The sequence below is a fragment of the Oncorhynchus masou genome, chromosome 13, assembly GCF_036934945.1.
Source record: "Oncorhynchus masou masou isolate Uvic2021 chromosome 13, UVic_Omas_1.1, whole genome shotgun sequence".
Lineage (NCBI taxonomy): Eukaryota > Metazoa > Chordata > Actinopteri > Salmoniformes > Salmonidae > Oncorhynchus > Oncorhynchus masou.
In genome coordinates this window covers 72,188,711-72,214,589 of record NC_088224.1, presented here as the reverse complement: position 1 = coordinate 72,214,589, position 25,879 = coordinate 72,188,711, and the positions used below count along the sequence as shown (strand labels likewise).

General features: G+C 44.2%; 1 pseudogene; it reads left to right on the top strand.

Moving 5' to 3' along the window:
* The window catches only part of LOC135553018 (CXADR-like membrane protein), a 91,987-nt pseudogene extending 66,401 nt beyond the window's left edge, over window positions 1-25,586 (top strand).
* Window positions 25,587-25,879: the final 293 nt, after the last annotated feature.

Below are 25,879 nucleotides of genomic sequence, written 5' to 3'. Positions count from 1 at the left end.
GGAGGTCAACAAACCCACTGTGATGCAGTGTTCATTTCATTGATCTTTCTAAAAACCCAAGCTGCACCTCTGGCTGTGACCTCTGAATATTTCAATGTTTTCCATCATCTGAATGTTTCTCCAGCCCAACTAAAACCAGCTGTATGTCAGCTGTCACTTCTGATGCACTTCATACATATTGGTCAGAACATAGAGAAAAGCCAAATACAGTGCACCTGGTAACCTAGGAGGCTATTGTCTATGTCCCAGCCCAGTGTTCTCTGAGTAGTTCTCCCCTCTGTTCTCTCCTCCTGCCAGTGGAGCCTGTCAGTGGCGCAAGCTAAAACGTTTAGTATAGAGTGGCAGTGCTGAGAGATGAATGCTGCAGGCCTCTCTCCCTGTCTGGACCCATACCTTGTGTGGAGCAGCTGGTAACTCCTATGCAATTTGAAACTCCATATGCCCCACAACTGCTATACTCTAATTCACATGTCTGCACAGAGGCATTGATTTACCGTCAACATGAGATAGCCTTGTTTTTCCGTTATGCATATAGAGGAGTATGGAAGGGCATTTCTGAGACAGCATATGTTCACATAAAGCATGCAGCACACATATACTGTTCACTCTCACACACAGATGCACTCTTATTACAAAGACAAATACTGTACATATTCTCTAAAGGACTCTAAAGGAGTTAGTTCTGCATCCTCCACTTTTCCCCACTGCTTGTTCCTATAGCTAAGGTAAGATTAAAGCTCATTGTGGCCTTTTCCTCCTCTTCTTTTTCCTCCACTGATCTCTTCAGTCTTAAGAGCCAGAGGTCAGGAGCTTTAGCGGTGCTGAGGCCCCAACCAAGCCAATGTGCTGATGGGATGTGGAGCTTGACTTTGGTAAATGTGAAAGATCTGGGACCGCTGCCTGCCTGCATCCCACTGGCTGCTCTATAATAAGATTGTACCATTCTGTGGGGAGGTGGATTTACTGGAGCACAACTCCCCCTAGGGCATTTTTATAGAAATTGGATCCTCCACTACAGTCACCCCAGCTCTCCCTCATTCGCTCTGTCTCTCACTCTTTCTGTCTCGCTCTGTTTCTCTGTCTTTCTCTCTGTTCCTCTCTCTGTTCCTCTCTCTGTTCCTTTCTCTGTCTCTCTGTCTCTCTGTTTCTGTCTCTGTTTCTCTTATCTCTCTGTCTCTCTCTGTTTCCCTGTCTCTTTGTCTCTGTCTCACTGTCTCTCTCTGTTTCTCTGTCTCTTTGTCTCTCTGTCTTGCTGTCTCTGTCTCTCTCTGTTTCTCTGTCTCTCTCTCTGTTTCCCTGTCTCTTTGTCTCTCTGTCTCGCTGTCTCTCTGTCTCTCTCTGTTTCCCTGTCTCTGTCTCTTTGTCTCTCTGTCTTGCTGTCTCTGTCTCTCTCTGTATCTCTGTCTCGCTCTGTTTCTGTCTCTCTGTCTCTCTCTCTGTCTCTCTCGGTCTCTCTCTCTCTCTCTTTGTCTCTCTCTGTCTCTCTGTCTCTCTCTGTCTCTGTCTCCCTGTCTCTCTCTCTGTTTCTCTGTCTCTCTGTTTCTGTCTCTCTGTCTCTCTCTGTTTCGGTCTCTCTGTCTCTCTCTCTGTCTTTCTTTAGCCCTTTTCTTTGCAAGCTCCATCAAAAATGACAATGTGCAGCCACGTTGATCACAGTCCAGAGAGTAGAGGAAATTAGGGGGGGGGGGGTGTCTAGTCAGAGCCAGAAGTTATTAATAACATAGTTATCTTATCGCAAAATACCTCTTTGACTTACGGCTCTCAGTTTAGATGGCCTCCTTAACATGGCATTTCCCAGGGCCCTATGGAATGTCAAGAAGATGTGAATGAATAGATGCCTCGTGATCAGACATGGGTTCAAGTACCTGTGTATTAGAGTATCTGGTATTTAAAATACTTTTTTTGTGTATTTGACTATTTTCAAATACACAGCCCAAAACAAGTAATTGTATTTGATTACTTGAATGGTTATTTGTAAAAAAAAAAAAAAAATAGTATTGTATTTCAAATACATTGACTCAAATATACTCCCATGCAATTAACCCAGAAATTTGAAAATAGTATTTGAAAAAATTATTTGAAAATATTGTAACATAATTTCCAAGTGGATTTTCAAATATTTTAAAATATTCAACCACACCACTGGGCAAAGACATCAATTCAACATCTATTCCACATTGGTTCAACGTAATTTCATTGAAATTATGTGGAAATAACGTTGATTCAACCAGTGTGTGCCCAGTGTGACTTTTCTTTATAAATATATTTGAATACTTACTTTGAATGTATGTGAAAGTATTCGAGATATTTGAAATAGTATTTGAACCAAGGTCTGCTCATGATGGAACATGTTTCGAGTTTTGTCATGCCTGACTGTAGGTAATGTCTTAGACTATTTACAATGTCACAAGTATGCATAGTAATTCAACCATTTTTTTGCTTCTGTTGCCAGAAAGCTGGTTAGCAAGCTGCCCACCAGTTCTAGTTTGTATGGAAACGACCAAGTCAAACAGTATTATGCCAAGTTTTTATTTTGCAAAGGTAGCAGCCGCCAAAGGAGCAATTATGCTAGCAGAGCTTAAATGCGCCAAAGCCACAGGCCTGGATAATATTCCAGCAAGGTTTCTTAGAGATTCTGCTGAGCAAATTGCCCCTTGCATTACGCATATCGTTAATCTCTCTCTTGAACAAGGCATCTTTACCAAGGACATGAAACAAGCTAAAGTTATACCTCTGTATAAGAAGGGGATAAAGTCTGACCCTGGAAATTGTAGGCCTGTATCTATCCTCATTATTACATTAAAGATCCTGGAGAGAGTTGTACATGAACAAATGTATGAATATGCCAAACTAAGTCTAATGTATGATTTTCAGTTGGGATTTAGAAAAACATACTCCACTGATACTTTACCTGACTGACTTCCTCAGGAAAGAGTTTGATGAGAGAAATCTTTGTGGAATGGTACCCCCTCATCCTGGGGGGGAGCATGGCCAATAAAGTGCTAGGGAAGGTTCATTCCGGGACCAAGTTTCTGGCTAGAAAGTCCAAGCAGCTTGATAAGGACTCCGTGAGAGTGCTAGCCACTGACCTGATTCAATTCCATTTTGATTACGCAAATACTTCCTGGTTTGGGGTCTTGTCTAATCTTCTGAAGGGGAAGCACCAGATTGCCCAGAATGAGCTGATCAGGACAGTATTGAAGGTGAGTCCACGTACTCACATAGGCAGGAGCTGCTTTCAGGAACTCAACTGGCTGCCTATTGAGGCTAGGGTGTCCCAGATTAGACTGAGTCTGGTTTCCAGGTGTATTTATGGTTCTGCACCCAGATATCTGACTGATTACCTTCCCCATGTTAGGGATGTACAAAACCACAGCACCAGATCAGGTGTTGCTAATTTGTGCTTAAACAAATTCAGGAGTAAATGCTGGGAAAGGTACTGTCTTGTATACTGGAGCCTCAGGGTGGAATGCCTTAAAAATAAAGTTAAAAACTGTTTGATGTCTTCAGTGCCCATTTGAATGTACCCGACGATGTAACTGCAATGATGAGATAGATGTTGTTCTTCTTTGTTTTTACGCTTTATTATCTCGCTGCCATACTCTGTCTCTTGTCTCAAGAGGACCACAGTGGATATTTGTGTGTCATCCTCAATGATTTTACTGATGTGCGTGTATGACTTCTTCAAGTTTTATTTGTACTTGTTCTTTTAAATGGTTGAATTAATTCACTCAATTAAAGTATGCTGAAACATCCCACTATATTAAAACCATTGAAAGCCAATGTCATAAAACTACAGACTACTGGATGTTCCTATACAGAGTCACCATAGTCTGCTGTGACACCCCGGTATGCCGCATACTGGGCATCTCACAAATGCTGGTTCCCATTGGTCCAAACTGCCACAGCTGTGCACACTGTGAATGAGGCCAATCCAAATTTGAGTGCAAATAGATTTCAAGGCAGGCTTATTTTGGACCACTTTGTTATCCATTCCACAGCACAAAATCCCCTCTCCAAGACCATAAACTGTGATGTAAAAGCTGACTGTAATGTCACTATAAAGACATTGACATCTTTGTCATGTTGTTGGCTGAAAGTTAGATAATTTCATATGTCGTAAATCTATTGACAGGTGATGAAGTACAGCCTACTTCCAAACCCAAACTGTCTTTATTGGCTCATCGTGCTTGATGGAAGGTTGTTGAGAGTTGGCAAAAGGAGTGAACGATATACAGCACAGTTAATTGCACATACAACACACAAACTTCCATATACCCCCTTTGATAACTAGCCCTACTTGTATTGCTCAAATGCAATACTCTCCCCTGCCTGTTAGTCCTCTGTCAAAGAGAGGGAGCAGGGAGGCGTGGGCGGGCTGGCGGTGGAGAGGTGAGCCTACTAGCTGTTATCAGGCCAAGCACACAGAGCAGGGAGTTCAGCCCTGGGGTGACGAGTGTGGGGCACTGATTAGACAGCACGGCTTAAACAGGCCTTGTCTAGCAGCGGGTACTGGGCTCCCAACGGAATATCACCGGGCCCCAACACTCACACTCTCTCGGACACACACACTCCAGCCAACCTCCTCTTACCTCCTCCTCCTTAAAGTGATTAGGAGCTATGCTGAGAGGATACCCAGTGTCCTCTGTGCTGGCTGGATCCTTCTCTTCTAGGCTTCTCTCCATAACTTCCATCCAAAGTAATATCTGTGGGGAGCCCACAAGATGAATGGCTCTGCAAATGCTGCATTAAAAAGTCATGAACGGGGACACCTTCGGGGGTGCTGGGAGCTCCTTGGCTGGGAAGAGGTGGCCCTTTTTTCTGCTGAGTAGTGATTTGAGCAGAGCAGGGGAGCGCAAGAGCAGTAGGAGGACCTCAGTAATGTGTCCTGTCAACAGGGTCGTATTCAGCGAACTGAGGGCCCTGATGTACTGTACTATGGCTTCCTCTCCTGTGTTGCTGGGTGCCAGTCAGTGAGTGCATCTGGGGTTGTGTCTAAGTGGTGACTCAGATGGATGTGAGTGATTGGCGTGGAGCCCAGGGTTATTGCAGCAGGGAAATGTGAAGTGAAGGAAACTTAAAGAGCTGCACACAAAGTTCACAGAGTAATGATGTCATCACTGTGAGTCAGTCAACCAAATCTGAATAAGCGGTTTACAGTTAGGATACCTTCCTCCCCGTACCAAATCAAATCAAATTTGATTTGTCACGTGCTGAATACAACTGGTGTAGACTTTACCATGAACTGCTGGCTTACGACTCGTAAGTTGTCACCCATCTCCAACGGCACCATCTTTAACACAAACTTACACCAAGTCACATGTTTTATAGGGCAGACCAGCGACCATTCTCATTGGCGCTGACAGCTCATACGTGTGCTGTTCCTGAGGGGGTGGCAACTGAATAAGAAGAAAGGTGCCTATGACTGATGCATTGACCACATTAGGTGATCCATGGAACATTGACAACGTCATCGAGGGTGATAGGGCACAAAAGCATTCTTTCAACGAGTCGCTGTCTGTTGAATCACTCAAGCCCAGACATAACTCACTCTGGGCTAGGCAACAGGCCATACAGTGTTTGTGTAAGTATGTATACCACACTGTATATTTAGTGATTTTTTGAAACACTCAGCACCTAATCAGCAACATACCACAGAGTAATGAAAAGGAGATAATATAATGTTTACATGACCAGGATTTATGGCATCCGAACAAGCATTTGGATAACTTTATTTAAAGCTATTTGAAGCCAGGCTCTTAGCCCGCTCTCTGCAGTGACTAAATTAAATGTGATAGTTAGGTTAATGCTGAGGCACCAAAAATATCTCTCGCATTTGAGCGAGTAAACCCAGTGGGGGTGTGGAGCCTGTGCATTGTTTTCCCTATGCCGTGTCTACCAGGTGGAAGGAGTCGTATGTCCCCTTGGCCCCCCTACGGCCCCCCTAAGCTTCATCCCTCTGCAAATCCCCCCGACGCCTCTCCCTAATTCCCCTCAAGCCAGTGGGGCTGTCCAGCATCCTCCAATAAATTAGCCCAGCGGCCCCCGCTGCGTAATAGGCCCTAACAGTCTGGCTTCTGGACAGGGGCCGAGTCACAAGCCCCATGTATGCTACTGACTGAACCTAGTTTAACCCATACCCTGTCCTACAGCAAAGAACCTGACAGCAAGGTCGGCTTGGGAGATATTGACTGGTTATAGTCTTTGTCTCATTGTGGTTTGGATGGTTTTTATTGTTTTATTCTGTTTCTTGTACATATTATGTCCTAGTAATTCTGATTCTGTTTCCTATCTCACTAGGTTTTTTTACTCCAGCTATATTCTGCCTGTGGCTGCTGTCTGGCGGTGTATCTGGTTCTAGTTGTCTGACAGTGTCTCTGTTCTCTCTCTCTCCAGCGCTGCTGAGCCTCCTGACGGCTGGCGCCCAGACAGAAATGAAGAGAGTTGTTGGAGACAACGCCACCCTGCCGTGCCACCATCAGTTCTGGCAGTCCAACGCGCAGTTGCTCGACATCGAGTGGCTACTGCAGAAGCCCAACTCCAAGCAGAGAGTGGTGAGGAAGCTGCTCTCTCTCTTTCTCTCTCTCCTGTCTTTCTTTGTCATTGTCTCTCTTTCCTTCCTTCCTTCTCTCTCTCTTTCTTCTCACTCCTTTTCTCTATACCCCCCCAATATCTTTGTTGCAACCAATATGGTATCATTTGAATAGCTTTTTCAAAGGCACACTTACACAACACAATGTTCCTCCAATTTGTTTCCTTCCCATCTCAACCGTTTTCTACTTCCTGCAGTTTACTCTTACTCTCTCCCAATTCCTCTATCCTCTATTTATTTAATCTGCTCAGGGTTTTTTTCATAGGCTTTTTCAGATTCCCTGAAGTATTACAATGTCGACAGAGATACAGTAGTAAACAAATGACTGTGGCTGAACGTCCACCAGAGACACAGTTAATAAATAAAGCCTATACATCCTACCAGCTGTGAAAATAGAATACCTAGACCTTCCAGTCCCTGACAATTGAATTAGACCATATCAATACTGCCAGCTCTTAATAGGATAAAAATGGATCCATCCTATCACCTACCTTGAATCATTTACACGAGTCTAAAAACAGCCCTAATCTAATTACTTGTGTTGTAGCTCTCAGAAGATGTTAGAGTATCAGTTTCTGTTTTGATTTGTTCCTGTTTTTTCTTTCTGATAACAGTAAGACCATGGCATCTCAACAGTACTCGTCAGAACAAAGAGATTTCTTCTCTCTTTGGAAGTCATTCGTTAACACACTGATCTGTTGATTAGCAGTGAGAGATTTGGTTCCACAAGAAAATGGAGACAGGACAAAGGGGAGGAGGGAGAGAAGGGAGGCAGGAGAGAAGGGAGGAGCGAGAGAAGGGAGGAGGGAGAGAAGGGATGCAGGAGAGCAGGGAGGAGCGAGAGAAGGGAGGAGCGAGAGAAGGGAGGAGGGAGAGAAGGGAGGCAGGAGAGAATGGAGGAGCGAGAGAAGGGAGGAGGGAGAGAAGGAAGGCAGGAGAGAAGGGAGGAGCGAGAGAAGGGAGGAGCGAGAGAAGGGAGGAGGGAAAGAAGGGAGGCGGGTGAGAAGGGCAGCGGGTGAGAAAGGAAGAAGGGAGTAGGGAAAGAAGGGAGAAGGGAAGAAGGGAGTAGGGGGAGAAGGGAGGAGGGAGAGAAGGGGAGAAGAGAGTAGGGAAAGAAGGGAGAAGTGACGAAGGAAGTAGGGAGAGAAGGGAGGTGGGAGAGAAGGGAGGAGGGAGAGAAGGGGAGAAGAGAGTAGGGAAAGAAGGGAGAAGGGAAGAAGGGAGGTGGGAGAGAAGGGAGGTGGGAGAGAAGGGAGGAGAGAGAGAAGGGGAGAAGAGAGTAGGGACAGAAGGGAGAAGGGATGAAGGGAGTAGGGAGAGAAGGGAGGAGGGAGAGAAGGGAGGAGAGAGAGAAGGGAGTAGGGAGAGAAGGGAGGAGGGAGGAGGGGGAGGAGGGAGCAGGGAGAGAAAGGAAGAAAATGGAAAACAAATGTAACACTTTTATTCCTCTGAAGGGACTGGCACATTGCATTGACTATTTAACGGGGAGATAACATTGAAGGCACCATTAATTAAAATCAAATGTCTGATAATTTGGTTAGGAATGAGACTGTGCCTGTGGCGGAATGAATAACTAATTATTTTATTTCCACTGAAAGGCCGTGTTGAAATGGAAAAGAGCAGCTTGTCAACATTTAGCCTCTGTTGCCGAGCGTACAGGCTACATGTGTCAGGAGCACCGAGGGGAGAGAAAGCCTGAGCAAGGGCAGAGTTCACTTGTGCTAACCTGGGGATGCGTATGCTAATGATAATGGTGGTAACCACCCATAGGCCCATATACTGAGGCCCTTCACAGACACAGAAACAAACAAAAATTTGACCAACTGGGGACATTTTGTTAGTCCCCACCAGGGTTGGGGAGTAACAGATTACAAAAATCTAGTAGCTGTAATCCGTTACATTACAGCAAAAATACCAGCAATAATAAAGTAATCAGATTACAGATACTTTTGAAAAACTAGATGATTACTTCGAGGATTACTTTTAAATTCAGAAATTTGGGAACAAAAATCTTTGACACTTCTCGGTTTTCTCAATGACATTCAAATCAGTTTGTTCACCTGAGTGAGTCTGACCACAAGTCAGAGACCACTATGATGACACACCAAATGTGGTTTATGGATTGTGGGAAAAGAGCAGGAATAGGCTTTTGTAGGCTACAGCCAAGCTGTGTCTTCCAATGGTGTGACTGCTGTCGACATCCAAAGATTATCCAACTTGAATAAACACTTGGAGGTAAGGATGACAGCAGTGTTGTAGTCTACGGCAATACGGATATCACTTATTATTGATATCTACATAGCGCATTGATGTAAATCACACTGCTACTCTCTGATTTAGCTATTTGAGCTTTACAGATTGTGATTGTTATGGATGGCTGTTCACAGTTCAGAGTGAAAGAAAAGCAGCCAACGGGTGCTCAGCATATTTGGGCACTCCTTGGAAAATCATTTCAGGTGAAGCTCGTTGAAGGAATGCCAAGAGTTTGCAAAGCTGTCATCAAGGCAAAGGGTGGCTACATTGAAGAATCTCAAATATATTTTGATTTGTTTAACACTTTTTTGGTTACCACATGATTCCATATGTGTTATGTCATAGTTTTGATGTCTTCACTATTATTCTACAGTGTAGAAAATAGTACAAATAAGGTAAAACCCTTGAATGAGTAGGTGTGTCCAAACTTTTGATTGGTACTGTCTATTAAGGTAAAGATATAATTTAATGTAGTGGAAAGGGATGGGTTAGAAGAAACCAACATAACCAACCCATAAAGTAAAATGTAACATCTTATAGGGCCAGCTATGTAAACTTTAACATGGATTTATCCTGCAATAGATGTCGTTCAATTGGTAACATATATTTTTGTATTTTTCTAATGCCTCTTAAGGGGAAAGTAATCTAAAAGTAACAGAATGTAATCAGATAATGTTACTGAGTTTGGGTAATCAAAAAGTTACATTACTGATTACAATTTTGGACAGCTATTTAGTAACTGTAGCGAATTACATTTAGAAAGTCACCTACCCAACCTTGATCCCCAAAAGGTCAAATGCTATTTCTAGGGGGTTTAGGGTTAAGGGTAGAATTAGTGTTAGAATTAGATTCAGGGTTATATTTAGGGTTCGGGTTAAGATTAGGTTTTGTGGTTAGGGTTAGGGTAAGGGTTAGAGTTAGGGTTAGGGGAAATTATTTTGAATAGGACAGAATTTTGTCTCCACACGGTTAGTTGTACAAGACTGTGTGTGTGTGTGTTTGTGTGTGTGTATACTGTAAATGGCCAGTTGTCACCTGCAAGCACAGCAGGTAAACCCAGCTCCTGTGGCACTGATGTGCTGTGGCAACAGCATTTAGCAGTCACCATCTGCAGGCTCTCAGTTGCCCTGAGTAATAGGCTGCTGTGACAGCTGTGTTTGATAGTGTTGTTGTAGTGTGTGTGTGTGTTTACAAGGGAGAGAGAAAAAAGACAAAGACAGGGTACATGTCTGTAATGTATGTGTATGTGTCTTTATGAGCAAGCAGTGTCCAATGCATGTGTAAATCCAGATACAGATCTGATGTCTTTACATATGTCTCTGCATTACAGCTCTCTCAGTGTGTCTCATTGTCTCTCTCCCCAACCCAGATCATTACGTTTTTCGGTGGCCAGGTGTACACCAATGAGGTGACCAGCGAGGCCAGTCGTCTGTCTTTCGCAGGGGACTACCTAAAGGGAGACGCCTCCCTGCTCCTCAGTGACCTACAGCTGACGGACTCTGGAGAGTACTACTGCAAGGTCAAAACGGGGGGAAAGTACCACTGGAGCCAGGTTAACCTCATAGTGCTGGGTGAGTCTGCTCTCCAGCTCTGTCTCTCACACACGCTAATCAATAGGGAATTAGCAGGCACATTTCCTCTCTCATGCTAACTGATCTAATGATTCAATTTGATTTAGACGGAGTGATTCGATTTAGATTTTTTTGTTTGGCCTTGTTTCTCTGTTGCGAGGGTCTCTGAGATGTGTGGTTGTTGAGGCATATACAGTAGAAGTAACATATCATATATAATATACTAAACTCAGAAAAAAAAGAAACGTCCCTTTCTCAGGACCTTGTCTTTCAAAGATAATTCATAAAAATCCAAATAACTTCACAGATCTTCATTGTAAAGGGTTTAAACACTGTTTCCCATGCTTGTTCAATGAACCATAAATAATTAATGAACATCCACCTGCGGAATGGTCTTTAAGACACTAACAGCTTACAGACAGCAGGCAATTAAGGTCACAGTTATGAAAACTTAGGACACTAAAGAGGCCTTTCTACTGACTCTGAAACACACCAAAAGAAAGATGCCCAGGGTCCCTGCTCATCTGCATGAACGTGCCTAAGGCATGCTTCAAGGAGCCATGAGGACTGCAGATGTAGCCAGGGCAATAAATTGCAATGTCCGTACTGTGAGATGCCTAAGACAGCGCTACAGGTAGACAGGGCGGACAGCTGATCTTTCTCGCAGCGGCAGACTACGTATAACAACACATGCACAGGATTGGTACATCCGAACATCACACCTGCAGGACAGGTACAGGATGGCAACAACAACTGCCCGAGTTACACCAGGAATGCACCATCCCTCCATCAGTGCTCAGGCTGTCCACAATAGGCTGAGAGAGGCTGGACTGAGGGCTTGTAGGCCTGTTGTAAGGCAAGTCCCCACCAGACATCACCGGCAACAACGTCGCCTATGGGCACAAACCCACCGTCGCTGGACCAAACAGGACTGGCAAAAAGTGCTCTTCACAGACGAGTTGCGGTTTTGTCTCACCAGGGGTGATGGTTCGCGTTTTTTGTCGAAGGAAGGAGCGTTACACCGAAGCCTGTACTCTGGAGCGGGATCGATTTGGAGGTGGAGGGTCTGTCATGTTCTGGGGCGGTGTGTCACAGTATCATCGGACGGAGCTTGTTGTCATTTCAGACAATCTCAACGCTGTGCGGTACAGGGAAGACATCCTCCTCCCTCATGTGGTATCCTTCCTGCAGGCTCATCCTGACATGACCCTCATCCTGACATGACCCCCAGCATGATAATGCCACCAGCCATACTGCTTGTTCTGAGGGCTAGGGCCATTCCCCACAGAAATGTCCGGGATCTTGCAGGTGCCTTGGTGGAATAGTGGGGTAACATCTCACATCAAGAACTGGCAAATCTGGTGAGGTTCATGAGGAGGAGATGCACTGCAGTACTTAATGCAGCTGGTGTTAAGTTTGCTGAAAATAAACGCAGTTGACAGTGAGAGGCCGTTTCTTTTTTTGCTGAGTTCATGTCTAGAAATGACATTGGGAATTGACCTCGTCAGCTTGAAACAGATGATGCAGAATTTAGTTGTTAAAGCGGAAGTTCACCCATTTTTACAAGTGGCCTTATTTTCACTTTTTCCGTGCTTGTAGTTGACACCCCAAACCATTTTTCATATTTTGTTTTGTTACAGAGAAAATTGATTGTTACATTTTGCTGAGTCAAATGCAGTATGAAAATGTGTTTAAGCAGGTTATAAAATGCTCCAAATCCACTTATATTACATCAGAATCTCATTCTGGATAACACCTCTGTACTCAATTTCAGAAAATGTTTTCCACTGTCCCATAAATCCATATTTGCATATTTTTGTTGTTGTTAACAGCATCATTCAAACATGGATTTATTGCATGGTGGAAAGACAATCCCAAATTGAGTGCAGAAACATTATCCAGAATGAGATTCTAGTGTAATATGAGGTGGTTTGGAGTGTTTTCGAGCATTTTATAACATGTTTTAAACACATTTTCATAATGCATTGTAGTCTATGGCAAGTGATGACTGTGACAAACAATTTTCTCTGTAACAAAACACTTTTTAAAAAACTGTTTGGGAGGGGGTCAGCTACAAGCACAGAAAGAGTGAAAATGTGTGAACTTCCCCTTTAAACATTCGGAAAAAAAGTTGCTACCATGATAAGAAAATACTTTTTCTGTCATTATATGGCAGACAAGCTCTTTATGATGATTTAATATGTGTTATATCTGTTTTTAATGATTAAACACCAGACAGAGTTCTGAGCCGTAATTCAGCTCTCATAAGTATGATGGCAAAGCCAGTTGGGCTGCTTTAGCAGAGGCAAAGACGCCATTGTTGTTTTATTCTCTGTTCGGTTTAGTTTCTTCATTGCCCCAATACACAGAGGCTTGGCGGATCTATTTTAAATGGTTTCATTTTAACTGTCTCTGTGGTAAATGTGTCTCTGTATATCATCGAATAGACAAACAGCTTTGAAGGACAGACATGCAAATGGAGAGCAGCAATACCACAAAGCCGTCTAGTAGTCCAATGGGGGAAGTGAGATCATTCTCAATGTCAGAAACTATGCAATTTATTAAAACATCATGGGAGATTAGTTCAACCGGCGGCTATTGGTTCTTTAATGGAACAGTCTCTTAATCCTTTCTCTCTTTTCTCTCTTTTCTCTCTCTCCTCCATAAAGACATTTCATTGAGTTAACGCTTAGATTTTTACAAATTGCCATCAGCTTTGCAGTGACACTTTCGATTTTGAGAGACGAACATTTGCATTTTTCTTTCGCAGTCCCAATGTTAATATAATGGGTTGGCAGAGGAGCTGGCTGCTGGCTGGGTCTGGGCCTGGGCCTCTGTGTCAGTGTGTGTCCTCGCTCTGGCTGCTCCTGTTGCAGAGAGTGCGGCCTAACTGGCCCTGACAGAGCTGTGAGATGAACGGCAGAATCCCCGGCGCTCTCCTCAGCCCCCTTATTATACCCCTTACTGAGTGTGTGAGCAGCATGTTCACCAGGCCGGTTAGACTGGAAGGGAAGGGATGGAGGGAAAGGATGGACGGATGGAAGGAGGAAGAGATTGAGGAATGGGTTGAGGGATAGAGGGATGGGTTGAGGGATGGAGGGAGAGATATAGGGAGGACTGGAGCAGCTGCTGTGAAGCAGCCATAGAGCTTAGAGCAGGGCTGGCCATCTAGTGACCTCCAGGAGCACTATGCTGTCTGTGTGGGTGGACCATTTCAGTTTGTCCGTGATGTGTACGCCACTACTGTCCCGTCGATGTGGATAGGGGGGTGCTCCCTCTGCTTTTTCCTGAAGTCCACGATCATCTCCTTTGTTTTGTTGATGTTGAGTGTGAGGTTATTTTCCTGACACCACACTCCGAGTGCCATCACCTCCTCCCTGTAAGCTGTCTCGTCGTTGTTGGTAATCAAGCCAAACTTGATGATTGATTTGGAGGCGTGCATGGCCACACACAGCGCTCTCTCCTGACCTGTCTCTGTTTGCAGGCTTTCAAAACCAACTCACAGTCACTTATTGATCTTGGCCTGGGCCTTTAATACTACTCTTAATCACAGAATTGGCTTCCATGAGAAACAAACAAGCTATTGTTACACTCAATAATCTTTTTTGTAATAATTCACATTTACACATGCTGCTACAGTATGTCATACTCTGGGCTAAACAGCATATTATATGAATGAATCATTATCCATATTAGGTACCATCCTGTTTTCTTTTTTGTATAATAGTGTTATTTGTCATGTTATGTAACTACTGTTCTGTTGTTTCTACAGTGAAGCCCTCTAAGCCACGATGCTGGATGGACGGCAGGCTGTTAGAGGGCAGTGACGTTAAACTGAGCTGCAAATCCAGTGACGGCTCAGACCCTATCAAATACAATTGGGGGAGGGTGCTGGATAAGGGAAAGAGTGTTGGGAAACTCCCCCTACTGGCACTGAGAGGTAAGTAGATTGTCCACAAGTACACATGTGTATGTGTAACACGGGTCCCCTAAATAGGATATTACATAGTATAGGTTACTTTGATGCTAGTGTTTCCCAGAAGAAATTTGATCCCCAAACACCTAAATTCCGGTCTGCCTCCGAAACAGCAAAATGTAATGGAGAGTCAATACAACACGACAAAACTTCCTCCATTCTTCATCCACTTCAAGACCAGGGTTCCCCAACTGGTGGCCGAATTTGGCCAGCAGGCGATTTTATTTGGCACCCCAAGTTTAAAAAAATCTATATATAAACATGTAAAAAAATGGGGACATAAATGACTGTAAAAACACCAGCAAATCAGCTCCAAGCGATATTTATTTAGAACATTTGTCCAAAAGTATTCCCACGCATAATAGAGGGATATATGTGATCGTATACAAATGTAAGCAAGGTTTTATATCTGTTTGGGCTTCTTGCGGTAAATTTGCATTCTAAAAATTATTAGTAATTATGCTCCCGAACCCGAACCCGAACAACAAGCCTTCATTACATTTCATTTTTACCACCTATTTTCCCCACTCAACTCGCATTAGCCACGGCACGTGCCAATGCCAAAAGCCTAGAAGTTAATGATCTCCATTAAACAACACCTGTACAGTCTAATTAGTTTTCAGTGGGCGATAAAACGAATCGTCATGGGCCATTATTTATTGGTAGTGGTGAATGGTAATATTACGTGGCTGTTGTGACGGGATGACTAAACGACTCTTAACCCAGTCCAGCTCAATCGTTCTCTCAGACGAACTCTTTTAACTCCCCCTAAATTCCCCCAGTGTCTATGGGCCCGCACTTCAATCACCAGAGCTACCCTTGAGTCTGAGTATACTCAATCTCTCAGAGGCCAAGATCAACATTTGCGAGTTCATCTCCTGCTCTGTCCCACAAAGTGTGATACATCAGAGCTGACACACTATTACAGACAGGAATGGTTAGCCCAAAACAGACCTGAGTCAGATCCAACGAGGCTCAACACTCATCAATACAATTCACCTCAATACTAGATTATCATAGAATGGAGTGGATCAGAGCTAAGTAGACTTTGATATGAAGTACAGTACATCACTGCAAGGATTTACTACATGCTGTTAATCAAATTACTCTTCAAGGTCATGCTAACTGTAATTGTAATGTAAATACATGTACAAACTGCACCACAGACAAATTAAATCAAATTGTGTTGGTCACATACACATGGTTAGCAGATGTTAATGCAAGTGTAGCGAAATGCTTGTGCTTCGAGTTCCGACCGTGCAGTAATATCTAGAATATGTACATATAAATTATATGGATGAGTGATGGCCGTGCGGCATAGGCAAGATGCAGTAGATGGTATAGAGTACAGTATATACATATGAGATGAGTAATGTATGGTATGTAAACATTATATAAAGTGGCATTGTTTAAAGTGACTAGTACATTTATTATATCACATTTTTAATTATTAAAGTGGCTAGAGATTGAGTCAGTATGTTGGCAGCAGCCACTCAATGTTAGTGATGGCTGTTTAACAGTCTGATGGCCTTGAGATAAAAGCTGTTTTTCAGTCTCTCTGTCCCAGCTTTGATGCACCTGTACTGACCTCACCTTCTGGATGATAGCGGGGTGAACAGGCAGTGGCTCGGTTGGTTGTTGTCCTTGATGATCGCTTTGGCCTTCCTGTGACACCAGATGGTGTAGGTGTCCTGGAGGGCAGGTAGTTTGCCTCCGGTGATGCATTGTCCAGACCTCACTACCCTCTGCACAGCTTTGCGGTTGTGGGCGGAGCAGTTGCCGTACCAGGAGGTGATACAGCCCGACAGGATGCTCTCGATTGTGCATCTGTAAAAGTTTGAGGGTATTTTTGGTGACAAGCCAAATTTCTTCAGTCTCCTGAGGTTGAAGAGGCGCTGTTGTGCCTTCTTCACTACGCTGTCTGTGTGGGTGGACCATTTCAGTTTGTCCGTGATGTGTACACCACTACTGTCCCGTCGATGTGGATAGGGGGTGCTCCCTCTGCTTTTTCCTTAAGTCCACGATCATCTCCTTTGTTTTGTTGATGTTGAGTGTGAGGTTATTTTCCTGACACCACACTCCGAGTGCCATCACCTCCTCCCTGTAGGCTGTCTCGTCGTTGTTGGTAATCCAGCCAAACTTGATGATTGATTTGGAGGCGTGCATGGCCACACAGTCATGGGTGAACAGGGTGTACAGGAGAGGGCTGAGAACGCACCCTTGTGGGGCCCCAGTGTTGAGGATCAGTGAGGTGGAGATGTTGTTTCCTACGATGAACAGCATTCTTACATAGGTATTCCTCTTGTCCATATGTGTTAGGGCAGTGTGCAGTTTGATTGCGATTGCGATAGTCGTTTAGGTCAGTTACCTTAGCTTTCTCGGGAACTGGAACAATGGCGGCCCTCTTGAAGCATGTGGGAACAGCAGACTGGGATAGGGATTGATTGAATATGTCAGTAAACACACCAGCCAGCTGGTCTGCGCATGCTCTGAGGACGGGGCTAGGGTTGCCGAGGGTTAACACGTTTAAATGTTTTACTCATGTTGGCCGCGGTGAAGGAGTCCTCAAAGCGAGCAAAGAAGTTGTTTAATTTGTCTGGGAGAAAGTTGCCATGTCCGCGACGGGGCTGGTTTTCTTTTTGTAATCCGTGATTGTAGACCCTGCCACATACGTCTCATGTCTGAACCGTTGAATTGTGACTCTACTTTGTCTCTATACTGACGCTTAGCTTGTTTGATTGCCTTGTGGAGGGAATAGCTACACTGTTTTGTATTCGGTCATGTTTCTGGTCGCCTTGCCATGATTGAAAGCAGTGGCTCGCGCTTTCAGTTTTGTGCGAATGCTGCCATCAATCCACGGTTTCTGTTTGGGGAAGGTTTTAATTGTCACCGTGGGTACAACATCACCGATGCACTTGCTAATAAACTATATCACCGAATCAGCATATACATCAATGTTGTTGTCTGAGGCTATCCGGTCCTCTCAGATTTCCCTGGTTGAGCAGGTTCTTAAATCACAGCCTATCTATCTCTCCTACAGATCTGAAGAATCCAGAGATCGTCACCCTGCGGAACCTGACGAAGGACAGTACGGGTTTCTACAAGTGCACCGCCAGCAATGATGTGGGCGAGGAGAACTGCATCATCGAGGTCACCATGCAGTGTGAGTAGCAAAAGCTGCTCTCCCACTCCGCACCACACCGTGCTACAATGGTGATGAATGACTGTAGTTTCCAACAGCACCTGAAAATTGGTTTCCCCTCCCTCCCTCCCCTCTGCCTCAGTAAACCAACACTGGGGACGTTACCGTTTAAACATTGGCCATTGGTCATCAGCTTCACCCAAACAGCCATGTTTCAATGTCACAGTAATAGAATTCCAGAAAGGCACAGGAATTGTAGGGTCACAACAGGGTAAACTGTTGGGAACATGATTTATAAGTTAACACAGCAACAGAAATGGTTTGATACCATTTTGTTAGATTCATAGCTTTGTAGGGGACTGAACACATAATACACACAACACCAGCAAAATCTATGATCTACAAATTTACAGGATTTACCTATCAGGACTAAACCATTATTTTCAAATGGATTGTTTATGTGAGAAGCATCAATATTTGCATGTGTGCACAGTACGGTATGCATACTGTATGTGCAGGTGCATTTGTGGTGGTTTTTCTCTGCCCTTCTGATGTCACAGATGTGTGGTGTTCCACAGATGTTCGAGGGATGGGTGTGCTGGCAGGTGCCGTGGTGGGCGTCTCCTTTGGTGTTCTCCTCATCATCCTAATCATCTGGCTCGTCTTCCGCAAGAAGGAGAAGAAGAAGTATGAGGAGGAGGAGACTCCCAACGAGATCAGGTCATTTATTTTTCTTCTGGTTCCTCTCTCTTCTTCTTCTTCTGTTCTTCTTTTGCTCCTTTTCTGTCTAACTAAAGTACTAAAGCAAATCACTTCTGTGCATGTGTATGTACACATGCAAGTGTGTGTCTGTAATAAATCCCTCATTGTTAAGCGTAGTATTGATTGGTTTCTGAGAGCCTTCTTTTCACACCTCTCTGCTCCCGTGCCCAGAGCTTCTCTCCTTTCCAGAGCAGGCCTTAGAAGGCGGCAGGGCCTAGGTGTGGATTGAGGCCGTGTTGATCTACAGTAAACTGGGGCCTCCAGGCTGCTAATGGCACGGCTAGTTACAACAGCAAAAAACAAATGTCACAGCTTGGAGGCTATGTCGCTGCTTATTTGCCAGTGTTCAGATGAATAATGCAGCTTGGTTGGGGATGACTGTGTAGTAAATAATGCAGACTACGGGGAGGTGTTTCCTGTTTACATGCCATGTTTAGCCACTGAGCGGGCAGGAATGGATGGAGCTCGCAGGCTAGGTGATGTAGTTTTCTGAAGTGGGCTCGGTGACGGTGGTGCCAATGTAATGTGGTGGATTTAGACCCAGACGAATTAGACTATATTTAGTTAGACACTGTGTCAGACCCAGATGATAATGCAGTGCAGTGGAGCATCACCAAACCCTTTCCCTGATTGTACAAGACAGTTTTCTCCACTGGCTCTCCTCAGAAAGGCTGTAGAGTTTGTCAAAGTTTATGTTTGTCTCTGTGTGCATGCTTGAAGTCACAACTGGTCAAATCTAAGTAGTTCTTTGTTGTTTTTGCTGTGTGTCTCCATACAGGGAGGATGCAGAGGCTCCCAAGGCCAAGCTGGTGAAGCCCAACTCCCTGTCCTCATCCCGCTCTGGCAGCTCCCGCTCCGGGGCCTCCTCAACACAGTCCATGGTGCACAACACCGCACCCCGCGGGCACCGCCCTCGCCTCCCAGCCATTGCTGCCCTTAAGGAGAACGGACAGCCCCCTGACTTCCCTCAGTCCCCCCCAGCCTACACCACAGTGGTACCACCCAGCAAGACCCCTGAGCCCCCGGCACCACCAAATACAACATCAACTCCAGGAACCAGATCTCTGGGCCCACTCCCCCAACTCTCATGGTCCCTGCCCAGAACAAGGCCTTTCAAACTGTGTAGGAAGTAGAAGAGAGTCCATCCTGGCTGTGTTGAAACATAAGACCCACCCCTCCCCCTACCCCTTCAAAGACACAAACTCTTCTGTTAAACAACGAAATGCAACTAGTAAAAGGATGTAATTAAAATAATAAATAATAGAAATCCCAAAACTTTTAATGAATGCATACTTAAAAAGGGAAAATAAGAAATGCTTGCCCCCTACTGAATAAAAAACAACTAAACTAAACTAAAAACCTGAGACAGAACATTTCTGTTTATGTCTCTCGGCTAAAGAACTTATTTTTACACTTTTCTTTCAACTTTGAAGGCATGGGAAGCAGTGAGCGAGCACAGCGCTGTGTGCGGTGAGGTGGAAGGAAAACCAGAGTGGAGCTTTTATTTATTTATCAAATCAAAAGGACGGGAGGAGTGCAGAGAAAAAGGAAGAAAGAAGGGATGGGATGAGAAAAGAGAGATCCAAAGTCAGAGCCAGGTGCCGACGGAGGGATGAGGGCATGAAATACTGAGAGGGAGCAAGCCTCTTTATTTTGGCCTTGTGGTGTCTCTGACTCATCCAACCACACCAATCCAAGCAGGCAGACACATTGGAGCTTCCTGCTACAAACCACACACCCAAAAACACTCCTAGCCCTCTGACAGATAGCCGACTGTTTTCCTTGTGAGGAGAGAAACCGTTAGATCACCCCTCCAAACCACAGCCGGCCGGTGGCACCTTATTTGAGGACGGGCTCATAGAAATAGCTGGCATGGAATAAATGAAATGGTATCGAACACATCAAACACATGGGGAATTTCTCAATATGCATACCACCGTACTCTAGACTCTCATGCTCCGAGTGATGTTCTCTCAAGTACGTTCTTGTGAGGACGAGAGAGTGGCGAACACATAAAACATTATACTTGAGAAGCACTCCCACTCCCCCTACTGTATTACCTCACACTGCATCTCCCCAATCACTGAACCTTTTCCAGCCAGGACAATGGCAACAATAGACGCAGCAAGATATACATAAAACAAATGTTTTACCTAATAATTATCAACTAGATATATGTGAATCGTAGTACTCTAGTTAGCCACATAGTTTAACAGGCAAAAATTACCTAAAACGAATGTTATGCAAGGTAGATGTTCCAATTATTCGTGGCTAGCTAGCTAGCCCTATGAAATTACTATGGATTTACCCATTCACTGAACCTTCTTCCAGCCAAGACAATGGCAATAGAGATTAAACAAGACATACACAAAGCAAATGTTTTACTTCATAACTATCAGCTAGCTATATGTGAATCGTAATAATGTAGCTAACCACATAGTTTAACAGGCATGTCAATTCTTTGTGGGTCACTAGCTAACAATCTTCGTGGCTATCTGGCGAGCTAACAGTAGTAGCTAACCAGTTTGCCCTATTGACTTATTATGGGCTTGCATTCTACAATACGTAGGCAGGAAAACATGCCAAAAATAACACAGCATGTATTTATTAACCTATCCAGATAAAATATTGTAGTCATGCAACATATGAGATGAGAATAGGCAACATTTCTTTCTGAAGTCGGAATGTAATTTTCTCTCGATTCAGCTCAAATAGTGGATTTCAAGAAATGTTGTGTCATTTTTTACGTGGTTGCGTCATATTTCTTTGCATCATTTCTGTTGAAGCTTGCATCGATGCACGCTTCCAACTATGTACAAACTCATTCGAGAAGTGCCCTCTGTGCCCCATTTCGCATAGTTTGATTTGGACTCATACTCCGACTCTCCCCTTCTCCAATTCGCGTGCTCGGAGCATGGTAGTATGTATTTTGAGAAACACCAATGCTTTCCATGTGTTTGATACTATTCAATTCACTCCATTCCAGCCACTATTAGGAGTCGTTCCCCCCTATCAGCAGCCTCCTGTGCTGCAGACGGTCTGTGATGCTTTACGGTCTCCACGACAACATCTAAGACACACCATGTTCCATGGTCCTGACCCCATTCAGAGAACAGCTCATCTGCTTTTCTCAACAGGAGAAACTTTAGCCACATTCATAGGATGTATCACTGACATGGTAGCTTGAGTTCTGCTGAAACGTTTATTTTTCTCCCCACATCCTCTCTCTCAGCTCTGTGGATATTCTACATCAGTGATCGGCAATTCTGGCCTCCCGGGTCTGTAGTGGTGTCACACTTTTCCCCCATCCCTAGCAAACACAGCTGATTAAACTAATTGCGTGTAAACTGAAGATCATGATTAGTTGGTTATTGGAGTCAGGTGTGTTGGCTGGGGCTGGGGAAAAAGTGTGAGGACTGGAGTTATCATCCCATACAGTATGTAAACTCCTCCCCAAATTAACATATGGGTGAATTAGGTGTTAAAGTACAGTACATAGAGATACATGACTGAATATACTGGATAAGAATAGCTTTAAGACAAGGGGGCATAGTATCTCTTCTATTTCTATTTTACTCCCCCCACCTGGGTATGTCTGGACAGGTTGTGCAGGGTAACACAGTTTCAAATAAATCAATCAAATTGATTTATAAAGCCCTGCTTACATCAGCTGATGTCACAATGTGCTGTACAGAAACCCAGCCTAAAACCCCAAACAGCAAGCAATGCAGGTGTAGAAGCACGGTAGCTAGGAAAATCTCCCTAGAAAGGCCAGAAACTAGGAAGAAACCTAGAGAGGAACCAGGCTATGAGGGGTGGCCAGTCCTCTTCTGGCTGTGCCGGGTGGAGATTATAACAGAACATGGCCAAGATGTTCAAATGTTCATAGATGACAAGCAGGGTCAAATAATAATAATCACAGTGGTTGTCGAGAGTGCAACAGGTCAGCACCTCAGGAGTAAATGTCAGTTGGCTTTTCATAGCCGTTCATTCAGAGCATCTCTACCGTTCCTGCTGTCTCTAGAGAGTTGAAAACGGCAGGTCTGGGACAGGTAGCACGTCTGGTGAACAGGTCAGAGTTCCATAGCCGCAGGCAGAACAGTTGAAACTGGAGCAGCAGCACGACCAGGTGGACTGGGGCCAGCAAAGAGTCATTGGGCCAGGTAGTCCTGGGGCATGGTCATAGGGCCCAGGTCCTCCGAGAGAGAGGGAGAGAAAGAAAGAGAGAAAGAAAGAAAGAAAGAGAGAAAGAAAGAAAGAAAGAAAGAAAGAGAGAAAGAAAGAAAGAAAGATAGAAAGAAAGAAAGAAAGAAAGAAAGAAAGAGAGAGAGAGAGAATTAGAGAGAGCATACTTCAATTCACACAGGACACCGGATAAGACAGGAGAAATACTCCAGATATAACAGATTGACCCTAGCCCCCGACACATAAACTACTGCAGCATAAATACTGGAGGCTGAGACAGGAGGGGTCGGGAGACACTGTGGCCCCGTCCGATGAAACCCCCAGACAGGGCCAGACAGGCAGGATATAACCCCACACACTTTGCCAAAGCAAAGCCCCCACACCACTAGAGGGATATCTTCAACCACCAACTTACCCTCTTGAGACAAGGCCGAGTATAGCCCATAGAGATCTCCCCCACGGCGCAACCCAAGGGGGGGGCGCCAACCCGGACAGGAAGATCACATCAGTGACTCAACCCACTCAAGTGACGGTTGTGTCTCAGCCTGAAGAAGTGCCACCAATCCCCAGGATGGGTCATCATTGCTTTTTTAAACTATTTTATTTACCTCCACTGTTTAGCAATGTTACTGAAACCAAAGCCTGTCAAAAACACCATGAATGTGTGTTGAACAAAGATGGTCATTACAAGTATTTGCTGAATGGAAGGAAGTCAAAGATCGGTACAGAGGCACATATTACCTTGAAGTTAATCCCCCAAATACTGTGGATGAGGGAATGGAGGAAGGAGTATGACTTTAGTGACTTGTATTGTACAGTGTGCATGGTTCCACCCATGGAAGGTACTCTTCTTGGATCCACAACAACAGAGTGGCACTCAATTACTGTCTCATTGTGTTTATGGCTGCTTAGTACGTTGGCCAGGCTTTGGCATCAGCCATCCCATTTGTTGTACAGTGTAGTTTGAATGAAAGTTTAGAAAAAAAGGACAAGTAGGCAATTTAGTGTGCCTTTGCAATCCCTATCCCCTTTGACGGTTTCTTTCTCTGTCCTTATCGTGAATGCACAAGTGGTTTGAGTTATCTGTGTTGATTCAGCTTTGGGAATCTACAGCCAAACTAGAGGGGCATAAGCCAAACATGTGTGATTATATGTAACCCAATCACAATGCAGAGTGTACATCTCCTTAACGAGACAATGATCTATGCCAATGGAGTAATGTACATTATGTAGTCATAGTATTGTACATACAGATAGATATATGCACATGATGTCATTTAATTTAATAGACAAGGTGGTGGTGGTGTTGCTGGTGGTGTTAAGATGTCCAACGAGGAAAGAAATGCCTTTTCAAAGAGAACAAGATGGTTTGTATTGGGCCAGGGAAGCTGATGTGTTTTAGTTCGATACAGGCCTTCAGGGCCTCTCCCACACATTCTCATGTTAGCCGCTCATTCAAAGGAGTAGGATAGGGGGACCAGCCAGGCATATCCTATCTGAATGGATAAGGCATCAGTGCAAACACAGTGTTTATTTTAGTTTCTGTGACAGTATAGTATATGCCTATTATTGAATTCAATTCAGTTTCACAGGCAGCAATCTTGTTTTTGCTAGTGCTAGTGGTGTCTCGAGACAATGCCTGTCCATAATTCATACTCATCTAGTCCTCTGGAAGCCGCTCGCATACTATCTGCCTGGTAATGCTGTCTTTTAATATAGCCATGCACTGGTGTATTTGTGTATTGACAGCTTCCCATCACACACACACACACCACACAGTACACAGTGAACCGAAAGCCGAAATAGTCAGACTTGTTATTTCTGTTCCTTTAGAATAAATTTGATGGAGGGAATGGCGGCGAGCATTATGACTGACTGATGGTCCTGCCCATCAAAGGGAGCACAAAAATAACCATTGCATAGCCCAGGAGACAATAAACACACACACACAAACAGTGCTATGTGTCTTATCATTCTGAAAAACAGATGCTCTTACACAGTTTTCAAGGGAACCTGAGAGAGTAGTGGGAGAGGAGGGGACGTATAACTAGATTAAAATCGAGCCAGAGCTCTAGGCTCCTCCATTTAAATTCCCTCCACTGCCTACAGGAGCAGCCCGGTGGAGGATAGAATACTTTGTCTTAAATTCCTCCGGCTTTTTGATTTGCCTTCCAGCAACTGGAGGTCTCAGGTGGCAAATTCCCCAGTTTACGAGCCCTCACGTTGCTTCTCCTCATCTGTGCCAGCTTTGTGGACTGTCAAACCTACTTCTCCAAATGAATCCTGATAGGCTTTTGTCTGAGCAGTCGGGAATTTAAACTAGGCTTTCTTTCCACCCCAGATTTGCAACACACTCAAAAATGGTTCTTAAAGTGGCACCACTCTAATGTTATCAGCATTCAAACGTAAGTGAAATGATTCATGATTCTGATTATCCTGCATTATATTATATGAATATGAATCTCATGTAGACACCATGTTTGTGTTCTTTAGCAGTTTTTGGGACAAGCAGTCCAGCATGACAGATTGAAGCTCAGACTGTGTTTGGCCAGCCTCTGGTACAGGAACATGATGCATTGTGACAATTTGAAAGTGGAGGGGTGGAAGTCCATCACAGAAAGGAGGAACGCTAAGGGAGCTGCATGTCAAAGGTCATCGAGCAGATGAGGGGAATGCTTTGCTTTGATGTAAACTTATACCTGTATTTGGCTAAAATCATGTTATTGTAAATATATATCACAGAATGTTTTATGAAGCTTTATTTTGTTTTCTGTTTTGGTTCTTCTGAATCCATGTACCTTTCACTTTTGTGTGCTGTGCTCATCGTGGGTGAGGGTTGGGGGATGGGGGTTTGGCTTTGTAACGACCTTGTCTGCATGTCAGACAGACAGCTCAGCACGGCATGATAAAAGGAAATATAAACCTCTCTTTACTTTTCACTCATCTGTCATCTTCTTCACAGTCGCTTCTCTTTGGTTTTTTAAAGCGGTACAGTTTGTTTGACAAAAACAATCCATGTAAATATCACAAGTAAAAAATGTATATTTTTACGACTTCTGAGTTATTACTATTTCCTTTGCAAATAAAATATACAATGACAAGTTATATGGCTTTTTTTGCTTCAATCATGGCAAATGCTAGCAGTGAAACTGACATTCGATAGCAGCTGCCTCTCATGTGTGTGACATTGTAATGTTATTATACTGGTGACTCAAGGTGAGAGAGCGAGGGACCACATTTCTCTGTGTTGCTAATAGGGCTCATGATCTCCAGTTTCCCAGTGATAGAATGGTAATCGACGGCAGTAGCAGAGGCTTCACCCTAAGTGCTACTCTCCAGGCCCATGGATGTGACAGTTATGCCTATTGCAGGAAGATCCAAGATATCTATTGACCTGT